This window comes from Ursus arctos, unplaced genomic scaffold, assembly GCF_023065955.2.
Source record: "Ursus arctos isolate Adak ecotype North America unplaced genomic scaffold, UrsArc2.0 scaffold_6, whole genome shotgun sequence".
In the NCBI taxonomy this organism is placed as follows: domain Eukaryota; kingdom Metazoa; phylum Chordata; class Mammalia; order Carnivora; family Ursidae; genus Ursus; species Ursus arctos.
In genome coordinates, this window is record NW_026623078.1 from 23,530,992 (window position 1) to 23,546,980 (window position 15,989).

General features: G+C 40.3%; 1 protein-coding gene across 4 annotated transcripts in view; it reads right to left on the reverse strand.

Annotated features, from left to right (window-relative positions):
- Positions 1-15,989, reverse strand: part of PDE7A (phosphodiesterase 7A) — a 258,747-nt gene that overhangs the window by 183,133 nt on the left and 59,625 nt on the right. For 3 of the 4 annotated variants that reach the window (XM_057307666.1, XM_057307667.1, XM_057307669.1), the window contains one exon: positions 11,761-11,843. The gene's annotated coding sequence lies outside the window, so the exon portion shown is untranslated. The remainder of the gene's footprint in view (positions 1-11,760; positions 11,844-15,989) is intronic. The other variant, XM_057307668.1, reaches the window with a different exon arrangement.

A 15,989-nucleotide genomic window follows, 5' to 3' on the forward strand; every position in this document is an offset into this window, starting at 1 on the left:
AGTGAATGTATTACTCAATCCTTTGGCTCCTAGAGGTGATTTCTAACCATGGAGTCCTCAGAGCAGAAGGGATTTGGGATTGGTTTCTAGCCACATCCCTGGGCACAGGTCTCAGACCCATGGCCTATGCCTTCTGCTGTGCCTTCCATGTGGTTGGAATATTGCCTCTCCTGGGCCCCGTGCCTGTGTCCTCTCTCAGCTCTGCTAACTGCCCCGACTCCTGAGTCTGGCATGTATTTAATCGGGGCCGTCTCTGTTTCTCCGGTTGGGGCACTAGATCCAAGTGTGGAGGAGAGTGGCTGAGGCCCTGCCACTATCTGGCCTTGCACGGTTCTGAACACAGCTGCTTATATTTTAAAACACTACAAACCACCTCGGGGATCTTATGAAAATGCAGATGCTGATTCCATAGGTCTGGGTGTGGGTGAAGCTGAAAGTTTGCATTTTTATCAAGTCCCCAGGAGATTCAAACCCCTGTAGTTGCTGGACCACGATTTGAATAACAAGGATTTAAAAGACATCTTAGGTCTTTTGCAGGCACATCTTGCAGACATGGCAGGTTTGGTTCTAGACCACCACAATAAGGCAAATATCACAATAAAATGAGGCAAATGAACTTTTTGGTTTCCCAGTGCATATAAAAGTTATGTTTATACTTTACTGTAGTCTATTTAGCGTGCAACAGCATTATGTCTAAAAAACAACGTACATATCTGAATTAAAAATAATTTATTGCTAAAAAATGCTAAACCATCATCTGAGCTTTCAGCCACTCCTACTCTTTTTGCTGGTGGAGAGTCTTGCCTCAGTGGCTGGTGACTGATCAGTGTGGTGGTTACTGAAGGTTGGAGCAGCTGTGGCAATTTCTTAAAATAACAGCAATGAAGTTTGCTGCATCAGTAGACTTTTTCTTTCATTTGAACACTTAGAGACCATTGTAGGGTTACTAATTGGCCTATTTTCAATATTTTTGTGTCTCAGGGAATAGGGAGGCCTGAGGAGAGGGAGAGAGACAGGGAACTGCCTCTCAGTGGTTGAGGACACACATAACATTTATCGATTAATCTCACCATCGTATATGGGCACCAGAGTGGCCCCCCAAACAGTTACAGTAGTAATATCAAAGATTACTGATCACAGATCACTATAACAAATATAATAAAGTTTGAAATATTATGAGAATCACCAAAATGTGACCCAGAGACACAAAGTGAGCAAATGCTGTCAGAAAAAAAAATGGCACTGATAGACTTCCACTCGGGGTTGCCACAACCTTCAATTTGTAAAAAATGCAACACCTGGGAAGTGTAATAAAGTGAAACACAATGAAACGAAGTATGCCTGTTAATGAATTGATTGATTAATTTCTGTCTTCTATCTCTTTTCCTTTCTTCCTTCCTTTTCCTCCTCTTGTTAGTAAGAAACTTGTGCCTAAGATTAATGTAATTTCTGTCTATTCTCCAAACTTGACTTACACTTCAAAACATTCCCTTCTACCCCTACACCAACATTCAGGAAAAGAGATGTATGGTGATGGTGGTGGTGGTGGTGATGGGCTGAAAACTCGTCTTGTCATGCAAATGGAAACCTTTTAAAATGTCCTTCTATTCAAAACTTCTGCCTAGATTCACTGTGGATAGTTGTTTGTAGTGTGTCAAATAAGACTCTGAAGATAATTTCTTTATACCACTTGTCTTTATTGCCTTTTGAAAAATAAGGCTTGGTATTTTTTAAAAAATATGCTCTTTAGAAAAAAGTAAATTTCCTGCTAAATTCTGGTGACATTACTGCTTTTGAATCTCAGAATTCCCATCAGTAGTTGTCATTTATAATAAAACTTAGGTTTGAAATAGCTTGCCTCTTATGCTGGGATGTGGAATAAATGTTTTTCACAATTAATAAAAACAACAATATCCAGAGGATATTAAGTTTCTAGTCCTTAATTTTAAAATTAAAAACAGTGCAATAATTATTTTGTGTGATGTGTGCTCTGTACATTATAGTGGTTTTTTTTTTTTTTATTCTATCCTACTACTTTTTTTTTTTAAACTCTTGTAGCAGCAGCTGGTCTCATACATTTACCAAAGGTACTGAGTTTCCTCTCTGTGTTGTCATGTCAGATGTGGTCAGTGATATCCTGTCTCTGGAGGAACAAGCACAACTTCCTTCATACTGCAGAAGCAGAAGCTGCCTCTGAGAATGAATAAATTCCACCCAGAAAAATATTCTAAAAATTATCATTAGAACTTAACTTTACAAGAGAGGAAGCCCTAATGATAGCTACACATTATTATTACTCCATGTTAACTTCTAGTTTCCCAACCTTTGCTAGGAGAGCTAGAAGTAGATCAGAAAAGATGTGGATAATGTTACTGGGCTGGTACTTCAGTTTACTGGTCAGGTGCTATTTAGCTGAAGGGAGCACCTTGAATTTGCTAGGCTGACTCTTACAAGGATGGGCAGGATGCTTGCTTGGGATTGGGTGGTCAGTAGGAGCAGTGGGGTGGGCCTGGATCCTCATAGGAACATTTATTCACTGGAGTGAAATCGTAAGTTAAAATTGCACACTATACTTTGTTACAGACTATCAGATTTCTCTCCTAAAGAAAGAACCTATGAATTATGCTTCCAGTTTCTGGTTCTGCCAACATTTCTTCTATCACTTCCCCAACTTAATTGATGTCATGTCACCTAAATGGCATTTAAATATTAATACAACAATAGCACTGGTAAGCATTTACTATATGCCAAGGATAGTTATTTAACTCTTTCAACGACTCCATCTCCATGTTGAGAATAAGGAAACAGATTCCAAGAAGTTAAGTAAAAAAACTCCCAAAGTCCAGAAGAACAAGGGATGGGGGTGGATGTGGTCTGCCTTGAGTTCTGGTAGTAAGGAGATGCACTGTCTGCAGATAATTTAAATATAATACAACTAGCTAAGGGGCACCTGGGTGCATTTGTCGGTTGGGCATCTGACTCTTGATTTTTGGCTTGGGTCATGATTTCAGGGTCGTGAGATCGAGTCCTGTGTTGGGCTCTGCACTCAGCACCGAGTCTGCTTGAGATTCTCTCTCTCCCTCACCCTCTGCCCCTCCTGCTTGTGTGCTCTCTCTCTAAATAAAATCTTAAAAAAAAAAAAACCCACCAAAAACTAGCTAAAAGTCTGACTACCTTGTTTTTTTAAAGCATTTAAAAAATTTGTCGTAAAAATACACATGACATAAATTTACTATGTTAGCCATTTCTAAATGTACAGCTCCGTGGCATTAAGTACATTCACATTGTTGTGCAACCATCACCATCATCCATCTTCAGAACTCTTTTCATCTTGCAAAATTGAAAATGTGAACCCATTAAATAATAACCCCTCACTCTCACCTACCTGCTGTCCCTGGCAAACACCATGTTATTTTCTGTCTCAATGGATCTGACTACTCTAAGTCCCTCAGAGAATTGGGTTTGTCCTTTTGTGACTGGCTTATTTCACTTAACACAATGTCTTTAAGGTTTATCCATGTTGTAGCGCATGTCAGAATTTCCCTCCTTTTTTAAAGGCTGAATAATATTTCATTGCATGGATATACCACATTTTGTTTATCCATTCATCCATCAGTGGCCACTGGGGTTGCTTCAGCTTTTTGGCAATTAAGAATGTGCTCCTATGAACATGTTTCATGGGTGTGTGTGTATTGTGTGTGTGCGTGTTTAGGTCATTATGTACCAACAATGCTGAGTAATGGCAGTGATAAAATACTCCTTCCCGAAAAAACATTTTTTTTTGGTCCAAGTTTTAAGCAACTATTGTGGGTATTACTGGATTTTAATAACACAGTGTATGCCTCAAAATTAGAGCATTTTACAAATTACTTTTCCTTTAATAAACATTGGATTCTACCCGGAAGTTAATTTGTTTAGAGAATAAGTTTTTGATGGTTTGAAATTGTTTAAGTTTGCTTTGACTGCAATTCATATCTTGAACCCCTGTACTATTACATACACTTGTGTTTAAACACTAAATTTGAAATGAACAATGATAGTATATGATTGTAAAGACAAAGAACAGAACTTGAGTTACTGATGCTGTCATTCTACATGAAAAACTTGGAGTTTTTGTTTTTCTTTAAGATTTTAATTAATAAAACAGATGCCAATGTGTGGTATCATCTTTTTGTTTAGTAAGTACAAATTTTAGTTCATTCATTAAATATTTGGATGAATGTGAATACCTTTAGCTTTGAAATTTACTTTGTAAAATTGTTAGTTGTTTTAAAATTAAAGAATTGAGAAAATAATGATCATTTACTTGTTATTACATGAGTATTACTGAAAATAACCGTTGTATAGAGGAGAGAAAGTTAAAAATAATGATCCACTCTGGTTGTCAAATACTCTGGATACATCCAAGTCACAAACTTATAAATAGCAGGGCATGTGTTCAAATCCAGATTGGTCTAATTCTGTGCTATTTACCCCTAATCTATGCTATTTAATTACTAGCAAGTTTGTCCACTTTCTAAAGATAGTTTGCTATATCCCTGTACAGTATAATGGTTAAAACACGTACTGCAGAGTGAATACTTTGTGGTGAACATGGCATTTTCCTTCTCAAACTTTTTGTTTTTAAAGATTTTATTTATTTATGTGACAGAGAGACAGCCAGTGAGAGAGGGAACACAAGCAGGGGAGTGGGAGAGGAAGAAGCAGGCTCCCAGTGGAGTAGCCGATGTGGGACTCGATCCCGGAACGCCGGGATCACGCCCTGAGCCGAAGGCAGATGTTTAACGACTGCGCTACCCAGGCGCCCCATTGCGCTACCCAGGCGCCTCTCCAGAAACTTCTACTCTTAGTGGGGAAGAAAAACTGTATAATAGGTTGTTTTCAGAAAATTAACCGTATTTGTATTCCAGCTTTGGGGAATGTGGCATAATGAGAATCAAGATCTTTTTCCATTTCTACCTAGATGGAGAGCCCTATATTGTACTCATAATGTCTAAGCACCTTGTACCCGTGCTATGTCACATGATATTAAGGGTGGCTCCTGAGTTCGCCAGAGAATCAGTACCCAGCAGGTCAGCATGCATCTTTATACTGCTAGTAGACTGAGGAGAGATATTCTAGTTTGATTCAGGGGAAGGAATAGAGACTTAAGGGGCGCCTGGGTGGCTCAGTCATTAAGCATCTGCCTTCAGCTCAGGTCATGATCCCAGGGTCCTGGGATTGAGCCCTGCATTGGGCTCCCTGCTCAGCAGGAAGCCTGCTTCTCCCTCTCCCACTCCCCCTGTTTGTGTTCCCTCTCTCGCTGTGTCTCTCTCTGTCAAATAAAATCTTAAAAAAAAAAAAAAGGAATAGATACTTAAGGTGGAAGGACAGGAATGCCTATCTGTATACATGTGCAAGGGGGGAGGAAAGAGCAGAGGTTTCCCGAGATGTACATGAAAGTACAGAGTTTGAGGGGTTGCTGTATATGATGAAGTGGGGCATATAAGGTGGGGAGTCGATCCAGACTGGCCAATCCATGCTGAGGCTTTCAGTGGCTATGAAGCCTCTGTGTTCTCCTGCAGCTGGTGGAGAGGGTTGCTGCAGTGAGGGGTGGTCCCTGAGTTTACCAGATGATCAATACCCAACAGGTCAGCAGGCAACTGTCACATCATGCAGATAGAGAACCAGTTTCTGATAGTGCATGAATTCAGAATTCTTGGGTGATCTCATGGGAGTATGGGGGAGGGAAGAAGTCCATAGATTGAATTCTTATGATTCAGGAGAATGAGAATAAGAAGCACATTTAGTTTTAATTTTAGAAATAATGGAATGTGACATTTTTTCCACCCGAGTAGTGAAGAGTAAAATTCCTGCTTTCTACACAAATAAACAAGCAAGTGCAACACAGGGATGAGCAATGTTGGGCAAAGCATAGAATGCACAGAGATCACTTGGGGGTGGGGCGGAAGGCCTCTTAGGAAGAGAGGTCCAAGCCAGGAATGAGGAGCATTAGCCAGGAGAAAGGGTATTTGGATGCACCAGGAAAAGAGGAGGAAGAAGAGTACTCCAGGCAGAGGGGATAAAAGCACAAAGGGCAGATGGGAGAAAGAGCAGGAGTACTTGGAAACATAGATGGTTGTAGGGTTGTCAGAAGGTGACATAAGATGTAGACAGATCTGGAAGACCTCACACTGAGAAACTAGGGATTTATCCTGAGGGCAATGGGGCAAACAGTTGATGTGGTTTTTGCAGAGGAATGAGGAATGAGATTTAGGCTTTAGAATGATCACCTTGGCTGCCAAGGGGAGAAGAGACTACAGTGGGGCACGACCAGCCAGAGAGAGGCAAGTTGGGAGACTTTATCTATTGTTCTGTGAAGCCTCATCAGAACTTTATAAAACCCTTGAGGCACCTTGAATTTGCATTTTTCACCAATCCCTAAGATAAATTCATTTTCCATAGACACCTCAGATTTTGTATTAGTTTCCTAGGGCTGCCATAACGGAATATCACAAAGTGGATGGTTTAAGATAATAGAAATTGATTATCTCACAGTTCTGGAGGCTAGAAGTCTGAGATTAAGGTGTTGGCAAGGCCAGGCTCTCTCTAGGGCTTTCGGGGAGAATCTCTTCCACACCTAGCTTCTGATATTGCTGGCAATCCTTGGCATTCCTTGGCTTGTAGATGCATCGCTCCAACCTCTGCCTCCATCATCACAAGGTTTTCTCTTTGCATGTCTCTGTCTTCACATCATCTTCCCTCTGTGTGCATGTCTGTGTCTCTTCTTTTTTTAAAGATTTTATTTATTTATTTTACAGAGCGAGCATGAGTGGGGGCAGGAGCAGAGGGAGAGGGAGAGAGAATGTCAAGCAGACTTCATGCTGAGCACAGAGCTTGACGAGGGGCTCAATCTCATAACCCTGAGATCACCACCAGAGCAGAAACCAAGAGTTGGAAGCCTAACAGACTGAGTCACCCAGGCACCCCTCTCTGCTCCTTTTCTTACAAGGACATTAGTTAGATTGGATTTAGAGCCAACCTTACTCCAGTATGACCTCATCTTAACTAATTACATCTGTTAAGATGCTTTTCCAGATAAGGCCACATTCTGAGATTCAGGGAAAGATATGAATTTGGGGGTGATGCTATTCTACCCAGTACAAGTTTCATGCGAGCACATAAAAGCTGATAACTACTGGCGTTGAGCCAAGAGTCACTGGGATGCTGCCTCAGCAGTTACTTTTCCTTTGCAAAGTTAAACCCAAAGTAAGGATGGACTAATGTATTCCAGAAGTATGTTTCCTTAGATTGTTTATGCATAGATTATTGTATAGATTCACTTGGTTTTTTCATATCTATAAAGGTTGTTATTGAGATTCCAAGAGTAGAAAGATTGTAGAGGTATCTGCCCCACTGAAGTACATGCTATATTCTTCATTGAGGCAACATATATTTTCTTTTTTTAAAATTTAAATTCAATTAGCCAATACATAGTACATCATTAGTTTCAGATGTAGTGTTCAACAATTCATCAGTTGAGCACAACACCTGAGACAACATATATTTTCAACTCAACATAACTTACAAGTCTCCATGAGAACAGAAGCTAAATAAATTTTTGTTTAAGGCACAATGCTATTCAAACATCCACGTCAATTTTAATTAAACACTAAGGGGAAAGTTTGAGTAATCAACTGTTTCAGGGGAAATACTTTTAATTTTGAATGCAAAAATCTGTGTATAATTTAAAAGCTTAGCAAAAAATTCAGAGATAAAGCTTATATTTTGTCACCAAAAGGTAGTTTCAACTATTTATCAAAATGATAAAACTGAGACATCCAGAAATTGAGTTAAATTCTTACTATATCACATGCATATTTAGTATAACATAGGGACATACTATAGGATTTACAGCACAAACTCTCTTTCTGTAGAAGGAAAACATCTCTAATATATTGTTAGATGGGTAGCTTAACATTTTCCTTGCTTTTAGTCTGTACTAGAGTACTTAAGCTTTATTGTTTTTTCTACATGAATCAGATCATGTAGTCTATAACAATCATGACTATTTTGAAGATTACACATAGGCAAAAAATTTAAGGGTCCTAGACCTGTTTTTCTGGTCTGTGGAGAAAGCTCCTTTTGGGTTCTGAATCCATCATGAAACATATTTCTTATCTCTTCTAATGAGAAGTCATATTTTGTCAGACTACCATCAAAAGTCTTTTTCAATTTGTTCATAAAATTTTGAAGTGGGAAGGCAGAACAATGGCCCCATATTCTTCTCTTCAGGTTTATATCACTCTTTGGTAAGAGCCATCAACCACGCGCAAATCCACCCAGCTGTATCATCACCTGGCCTAGCCTAGTTTTCCCAAAGACCTCATGGAGTGATACGGGAGACTTTGCTGGGTGCCTTGTGAAAAGCTACTAACACTGTGTTTGTTTACTTCTTTTTATCTGACTTGTTAGTAACTAAGTGTAGTGGTGACCTCATCAGGTGTCCTTTTTGTCCATGCTGCATATCTCATAGAGTTCATTGGCTCTTTAAGCACTATTTATACAGCTTTTCAATTCATTTAGTTAATTAATTCATTAAGCACCATTATTAGGATATTATTAGATGTTAAAGATGCAAAAATGAGTTAAGTTGGTATGTTTTCAGGGTACCAAGTGAACCAGGCATGCCAATCAGCATACCTGTTCTGCATCATAACATGAAATGAAGCAATTAGAAAGCTCTATCTCTAAATCACAAAAAGGAAAAGGGATACATTATTATGTGGTATGCATGTTTATTAGAGTTCTTATGAATGCAGCACCAAGTGTTATAAACATATGATGATATGATATCTTAATCCTTACCAAGGTGATTACCAAATGAAGTCACCTGTATGTCCAGGCCTTACTAAGATATACTATTTGATACATCTAAACAAAGTCACACTTTTGATAATAAATTATTTTGCATTGAGTCCTCACTCATGAAATCATTGCTTTTCAGTGCCATATTTGCTTTTCTTCTCTCTCCCTTTCCATATACATACACATAAACAGATGTGCACACACACACATTACTATTACTAATTTTTTTGGTTCAATCACTTGAGAGTAAGTTGCAGGTATCATGAACTTTCACTTCTAAATACTCGATCATATCTCCTAAATCTCTAAATACCTCCTAAGGACAAGAACATTTGCTTACATAACCACAATTCTCTAACCAAATTCAGGAAATCTAACAACGATATATTATTATCCAACATACATCCCATTTCAAATTTTACCAATTTTCCCAATAATTAAATGTCCTCTATGACATTTATTTCTTTGATCCAGGAGTAAATCCAGGATTACACATTTCTTTGGTTGTCATGTCTCTTGTCTCCTTTACTCTAGAATGGTTTCTCAGCTTCTCTTTGCCTTTTATAAAATTCACATTCTTGAGTATAGGCTAGTTGTTTATGGAACGTCCTTCAGTTGGGTTTCTCTCATTATTTCCCCAGGTTATTTTTCACAGTTCCCCAGGGCACTGCCTCATGTGTGATCTGGAACCGGTCCTTCCAGTTCTGTCTGTCTGGCTGACTTAACTGCCCTCCACATGGCTGCTACTTCTGCTACTGCACGCTTCAAGAGAAGGCCCAGCTCTCTACTGACAGTCACCACTCAGATCCTCTCAGGCCTCTGAGAAAGTGCCCATGGCCTCTCACTCCAAACCCTGAATGGTTGTTTCTTAATTCCTCACAGCACACCTGAGGCCAGGCTGCAGCTTTTTAACAGAACTTCATTCAATGTTTGAGGGTAACACAAACATAACACAGAGAATGATGTCAAACTGCTACTAAAAGTTGCTACTCTTAGAGCCCACAGGTTAACACATGACCTCAGAGTCTTTAAATAAAGTGGTTCCCACCTCCATATGGAAGTGTCAGTTCACTCCATCATAAATGCTCCCATAATGTCCATGGTAGGGAGTTCAGAACCAGCAGGGTACCCAGGCCTGGAGAGAGTAAACCATTGTCCTCAGTGTCCTCATTTCCTGATTTAGGATAGGAGGATTGACTTCCCAGGATGAGAGATACTAAGGACACCCGTTCCCTTACCTGGGAACCTTACTTTTAAGTATTAATCAGGCTCCATGGCTCAGCAGGTCCAGTCTTCCCAGACCACATTTACTAAAGTTAGACTGTCTAGTTTTATATTACACCACATGTGGGCCACCAAGAATGCAGCCTGGAAGCATTACCACAAGCCAAATACAATTCCTTTATAGCCTTTCCTCCAGCATGTAGTCATGAGAAGAATAGTTCTTCACACCCCTACTACAGCCAGGTTTTCATTCCTGATCTCCTGTAAACAAATGCTTGGGCAAGAATCAATCATCACATCTCCCAAGACCAACCAACAATTTTCAGACATAAGAAATTCTAAATCTAGATTGAGGAAAAAATTATAACTCTGCAGGAGCATAATTGAGCTTAAGATACACCCAATTTACATTACTAAATAGACTGTTCAAAGCATTTGCATTTGGGTTACTTCATTGCATTTTGGCCTTCTTTAAGAAAAACAGTGAGCACTTACTTGCCCTTATACCTACACAATTAAAAGGCCCACTGAAGAGATGTTTATAAAACCTGATTTAGCATTTTGGCCCCAAAGGCAAATTCCAGTGTCTATCCCAGAGAATAGACTTATGACTTCAAGACTGGAAGGCTTTCCACCCTCAACATTTTTAATATTTTAAGGCAGATTTTCAGCATCTTCAAATGTCCTACCTTTCCAGCCTTTTCACCCACAATCCTGTCTCAATGTCCTGTGCTCCTGCCAAACAAGAGCACTTTGCTGATTCTGATTCCACCCCTTACTTTCTCACTTCCCCACTCTCGCTTCTGTGGGCCTCTCATCTTGAATACTCTCCCCATTACCCTGAACTCTCAAATTTATACTTAGCTGTCAGGGACCAACTTTAACACCATCTCCCAGTCTTTCCAACTGGATGTAATAGATCTTTCCTCTTAAATCTCATAGCACGATATTTGTAACTTTTTCTTTTGGCAGTTATGTTCTACCTTATGTTGCAGTTACTAGGTTCATGTCTTATCTGTCCTACTAGGCTTCCTTCCAGTGCTATACTCCTCTCCATATCTCTCCCATCATCTGGCATGGTGCCTTGCAAATAGCAGGCATTCAAAAGATTTGCAGAGTTGAATTGAACTAAAACCTAGTGAATACAATATCTCAATTGATAGCTCTGACCTAAATCACATCACATGGCAAATCTGAAAATATTGGTTCAAGAGTGAGAGATGAAATGTTTCGATTTGTTGTTAATTTGCCAACCACGGCTTTGGCTAATCATTAACAAAGACAGGCATTGTAAATAAAGCCCCTTGAAAATTACGACTTACGGACATTTGATGACACAGAGTAGAACAACTGGATATAATGTTTCCTGGGTTGTAGAGCTTGAGGTTTATGAGAAAAGAACAATCGCAGCTACATGAGAAATAAGAAATTGCTACTGCTGTCTCTACTATTTGGTTGGCTATACTGAATGGAAAGTTAAAAGTAGAAAAAAAAAAGAATATAATAGGCTAAAAGATCTTTAGTGACACATTTCTGGTGATATTTTAGTCATTATATTACTGTTATCAAATATAGTCACTGAAGGCCTATTGGAACAGGCTGCTGGTCAGGTAATTCTACCACAACTTAATGAGATGGAAAAAATATCATATAACAAATGTACACAGGTTCCCCTTGGGGGAGACTCACCTTTCTTATGGATAAAGCCTTGAGAGACCTGTAAAGAGTGACTACTATCCTGCAGGGTATAGGCTCAGGTGGTTTGAAGTCTTCTGGGGAGGAAGAGAGACAAAAAGAGAAATTTATTTGCATTTGGGGTGGGATGGAGAGAGAAAGGAGAGAGAGGAAAAGGAGGACACTAGACTCGAGCAAATGCCATGTTGGGTGGAATACCATGAACTAACCAAGGTAACTCTTCTTAGTGATCTCATGCACATTCAGGAAATTTTACAAAATCACAAAAAGCTTGAGGTGATTGGATTTCTTCTGAAAACCAATAAAATGGCTAAGTTCTGAATCATGGTTTTTGTGGTAAATAAAATTTAGACGGTAAGCTCTAGTACAGGGGCCTGAGTCAGAGAAGAGCTGGAGGCCTTAAGTTGGTGAGAGTCCCCAGAAATCCTGGGGACTTCCCCACCCCTTGGAAATTAGAGGCTTTGAAAAAATTTCCCCCAGAGTCCAGAAATAGAGAAGCCCTTAGATAAAATCAGCATTACAGAAAGTTTGGTGGTCACAGGCTTATAATCTAATATTCCAGAAATAATAACCCATGGCTTATTTACATAAACTTTACCTCCGTTTATTAAAAAAAAAAAAAAAGCAAATAATGCTTGAGGCAGTATAACGTAGCATTTACGAGGATAGATTCTGGAGCCACATGCCTGGATCTGATCCTTGGCTCAACCTTTTGCTAGCTCTGTGATATTGAGTAAGTTATTTGGCCCTTTGTGCCTCAGTTCCTTCATTTGAAAAATGAAAGTAGCTATCTGTGAGCAAAGGGTCTAACAAGCCTATTATTCCTCCGTGAGACTTAACCATTAGTTGAACATCCAGCTCTGTTCTCCTAGTAACATGGAAAAAGTAGAAATGCCAACTACGTTAACAGGCATTGTTGTTTATGGTAAAAATGAGCCCTGAGTGGTACACTGCATCTGGACTGGGAGGAATTAGAAAAGAATGATAAATACCTAATGGGGACACCAGGCTTTGGGCTTCCCTGAGTATGGTGACCTTTAAAACTAGGCTTGTACCTTACAAGGTCCTTTGTAGCTATAACATCAAAATCCGACAGGAGATATTAATATATGACCCAGCAACTGTCCCATTTGGTATTAACTTATGTCGACACCAAAATCTACGCATGAATGTTTATAGCGGCTGTATTCAAAATTGCTGAAACTTGGAAGCAACCAAGATGTCCTTCAATAGGTGAGTGGATAAATAAACTGTGGCACAGCCACACTATGGAGTATTATTCAGAAACAAAAAAAAGATGAGCTAACAAACTGGGAAAGGACATGGAGGGATGTTAAGGGCATATTGCTAAGTGAAAGAAGCCAGACAGAAAGGCTACATATTGTATGATTGCAACTATTTGACATTCTAGAAAAGGCAAAACTTTGGAGACAGTAAACAGATTAGTGGTTGTTAGGGGTCTGGAGGAGGGAGGGAGAATGAATAGGTACAATACATGGAGTTTTAAAACAGTGAAACTCTTTTGTATGATACCGTGATGGTGGGTAAGTGACATTAGGCCTTTGTCAGAATCCACAGAATGTACAAAACCAAGAGTGAACCCTAGTATAAGTTATGGACTTAAGTTAATAATAATGTGTTGACAGTGGTTCACAAGTGTAACAACGGTACCACACTAATATGAGATTTTAACAATAAGGGACACGGTGTATGGATAGAGCGTTGAGGGGGTATACGGGAACTCTCTGTACTTCCCATTCAGTTTTTCTGAAAATTGTGGAGAATGAAGCTTCTAAGCCAGGCGGATCCCGCACTTACCCCACGTGGGTCTTTTTCCTGCTCTGGAGCTATCGGCCTACTTCAAGAATTGCCACTGAAGGGAAATGTCTGAAGCTGCTGGCAAGCTTTGATTCGTTTCCTATATCCTTCTGAGTGGGCTGGTGGCTTATGGTCACTTGGTCTGAGCATTTGAGCGTAAGAAGATCTCTTGGTGGGCTATGCACTAACTATCTCATAAAACTGTTGTGAAAATTAAGTGAGGTAACATTGGCAAAGCACTCAGAACAGGATTTGGGCCATGTAAATGTTCTATGATTGTTAGTCATAGTTTATTACAGGAGTGGTTGTCGTTAAACATTTTAATAATTACATCTCAAAAAGTCATGAGCCATCTGTAATATCAGATCAATATATACTTTGTGTGTATATATCCACTTGGATATATAGGTATAGACACCACATATGTATTCATTATATAATGTCTTGCATATAAGTTAGTGTTTGTTTTGTATTCTTTTCTGAGATGGTCCATCAGGTACAGCCACAAGAGGAGACATGGGAAACACTCAGGAAAAAACAGGTTTTTATACTCAAAGTTCCCAGAGACAGGAGGCACAGCATGCCACACAGGGCCACAAGTGTACCAGGGTGGTGAGAAGGCAGAAGATAGGAGCAAGGAGAAGGTTTAGGCCAGAACCTTTGCTGGGGTTTCCCCAGGAAAGGTAAGGTAGAACAGGGTAAAGAGGGCACCTGGGTGGCTCAGCCAATTAAGCCTCTGCCTTCGGCTCAGGTCATGATCCTGTGATCCCCTGGATCTACCCCTATGTTGGGCTCCATGTTCAGTGGGGAATTTGCTTCTCCCTCTCCCTCTACCCCTCCCCGCTGCTTTTGCTCTCACGAGCACACGCTCTCTCTCTTAAACAAACAAACAAATACAAGAGCAGGGTTAACACGTTAGGATTGGCTAGTTTGAATATTTTTCATGACGTTTGGGCTACAAGGATGGCCCTTAGTTGCCTGATACGTGGTCCTGGGATGAGCAAGGCAAAGGAATATTGTCTCCTGAGGTGCCAGGCTAGATAGATGGGGTCTGACTCTAGATCGGTTAGTTTGCATATGAAGGACATACTCCTGGCTGGGCCCTTTGCTATCTCTAAGAATTGTCTAGTTCGGGGAGGAACAATCTCTCCCCCGCAAGAAAGGTTTTTTAAGATGTCAAAATATCGTAATAGAAAATGTAAAAAATATATATATAACACAGAGACCTTCCGGCAATTCCCCAAATTCCATTATGTGGAAATGTTTCAGTGATTACAGCTTGGAACCCGAGCGAGGACTACATCTTCAAAAACGCTAGCCTGCCCTCAGCCCAGATGAGCTCCCTCCAAAATGAACAAATTGATCCCTGACATTTTTAAATGAATTTATCTGCCTGAAATCTATGCTTTCCTTGCTGTTGCATCCCAAGCACCTAACATAATGTCTTGTACTTATTCAGTTCCTCATTTATCTACATTTATTGAGAACTTACAATGTGCCACCACTACAGGGCTAGTAGTGGTTAAAAAAAGTCCTAATTGAAAATATGAACCCAGTACTGGATGCATTTTATGTGCCAGCGCACATTCTCTTGGCCTCACACAGCTCCTGGGCCCTCTGCCACTAGCTTCTCTGCAGCTGTTTCTGCAGCTGTCAGCTCCCCGCCTGAGTTCTACTCGGTCTACACTGTTCCACTGCCTGAGGCCAAGGTCCAGAATCTGTGCCACCTCCCACGACCTCCTCACATGCACGTGGGTACAACATCATGCCACAGGTTAGAAAAATCTGGCTTCACAGACTGAATGGCCAGGCAACATCACAGAAGTTTGGGGGAGTTCCCTCAGTGGGGGCACTTGGATGGCAGATAAACTTCTTCTCTGTCCCTCCCTACAATGGACTGTCCTGACATATGGTGTTCTAGCACAGTACAAAGGAGAGGTCCCCTTCCTAGCAGAGGCTCTCTGGGTCTCTTCACAAAGGAGTGACAGCTCTTGTGTTTGCTCCCAGCGTCACTTCCTTTCTCCCTCACTTTTGCTGCCTGGGGATTGCATCGCCCAATGAAGCAGTAGCAATTAAGTGTTGCCTTGGGCTCTGTTTTCTGGTGAATCCGGGCAAAGCCTTACTCATAGATCCATGCCCTTAATAATCCCAGTTACCAACACTTCTGCGTATTGTACTATGGGTCCTCTCCTTGCCCCTTGCGTCTAGCTCACATTCCAATCTCACTCAGCCCAGTATCATGACTCTCTTCACTGTTTTTGGCTCCGTGTACTTCCATCCACTTTTATCCCAGTCCCCCGTTACCTTGTATTTCTTTTTCCAGCCTTTGTTCCTCCTTCTTACTATAGTTAATAATATTTTAATTTGGTGGGGGGGGGGGGATTACTCGTCTCCTACCCTTAGTC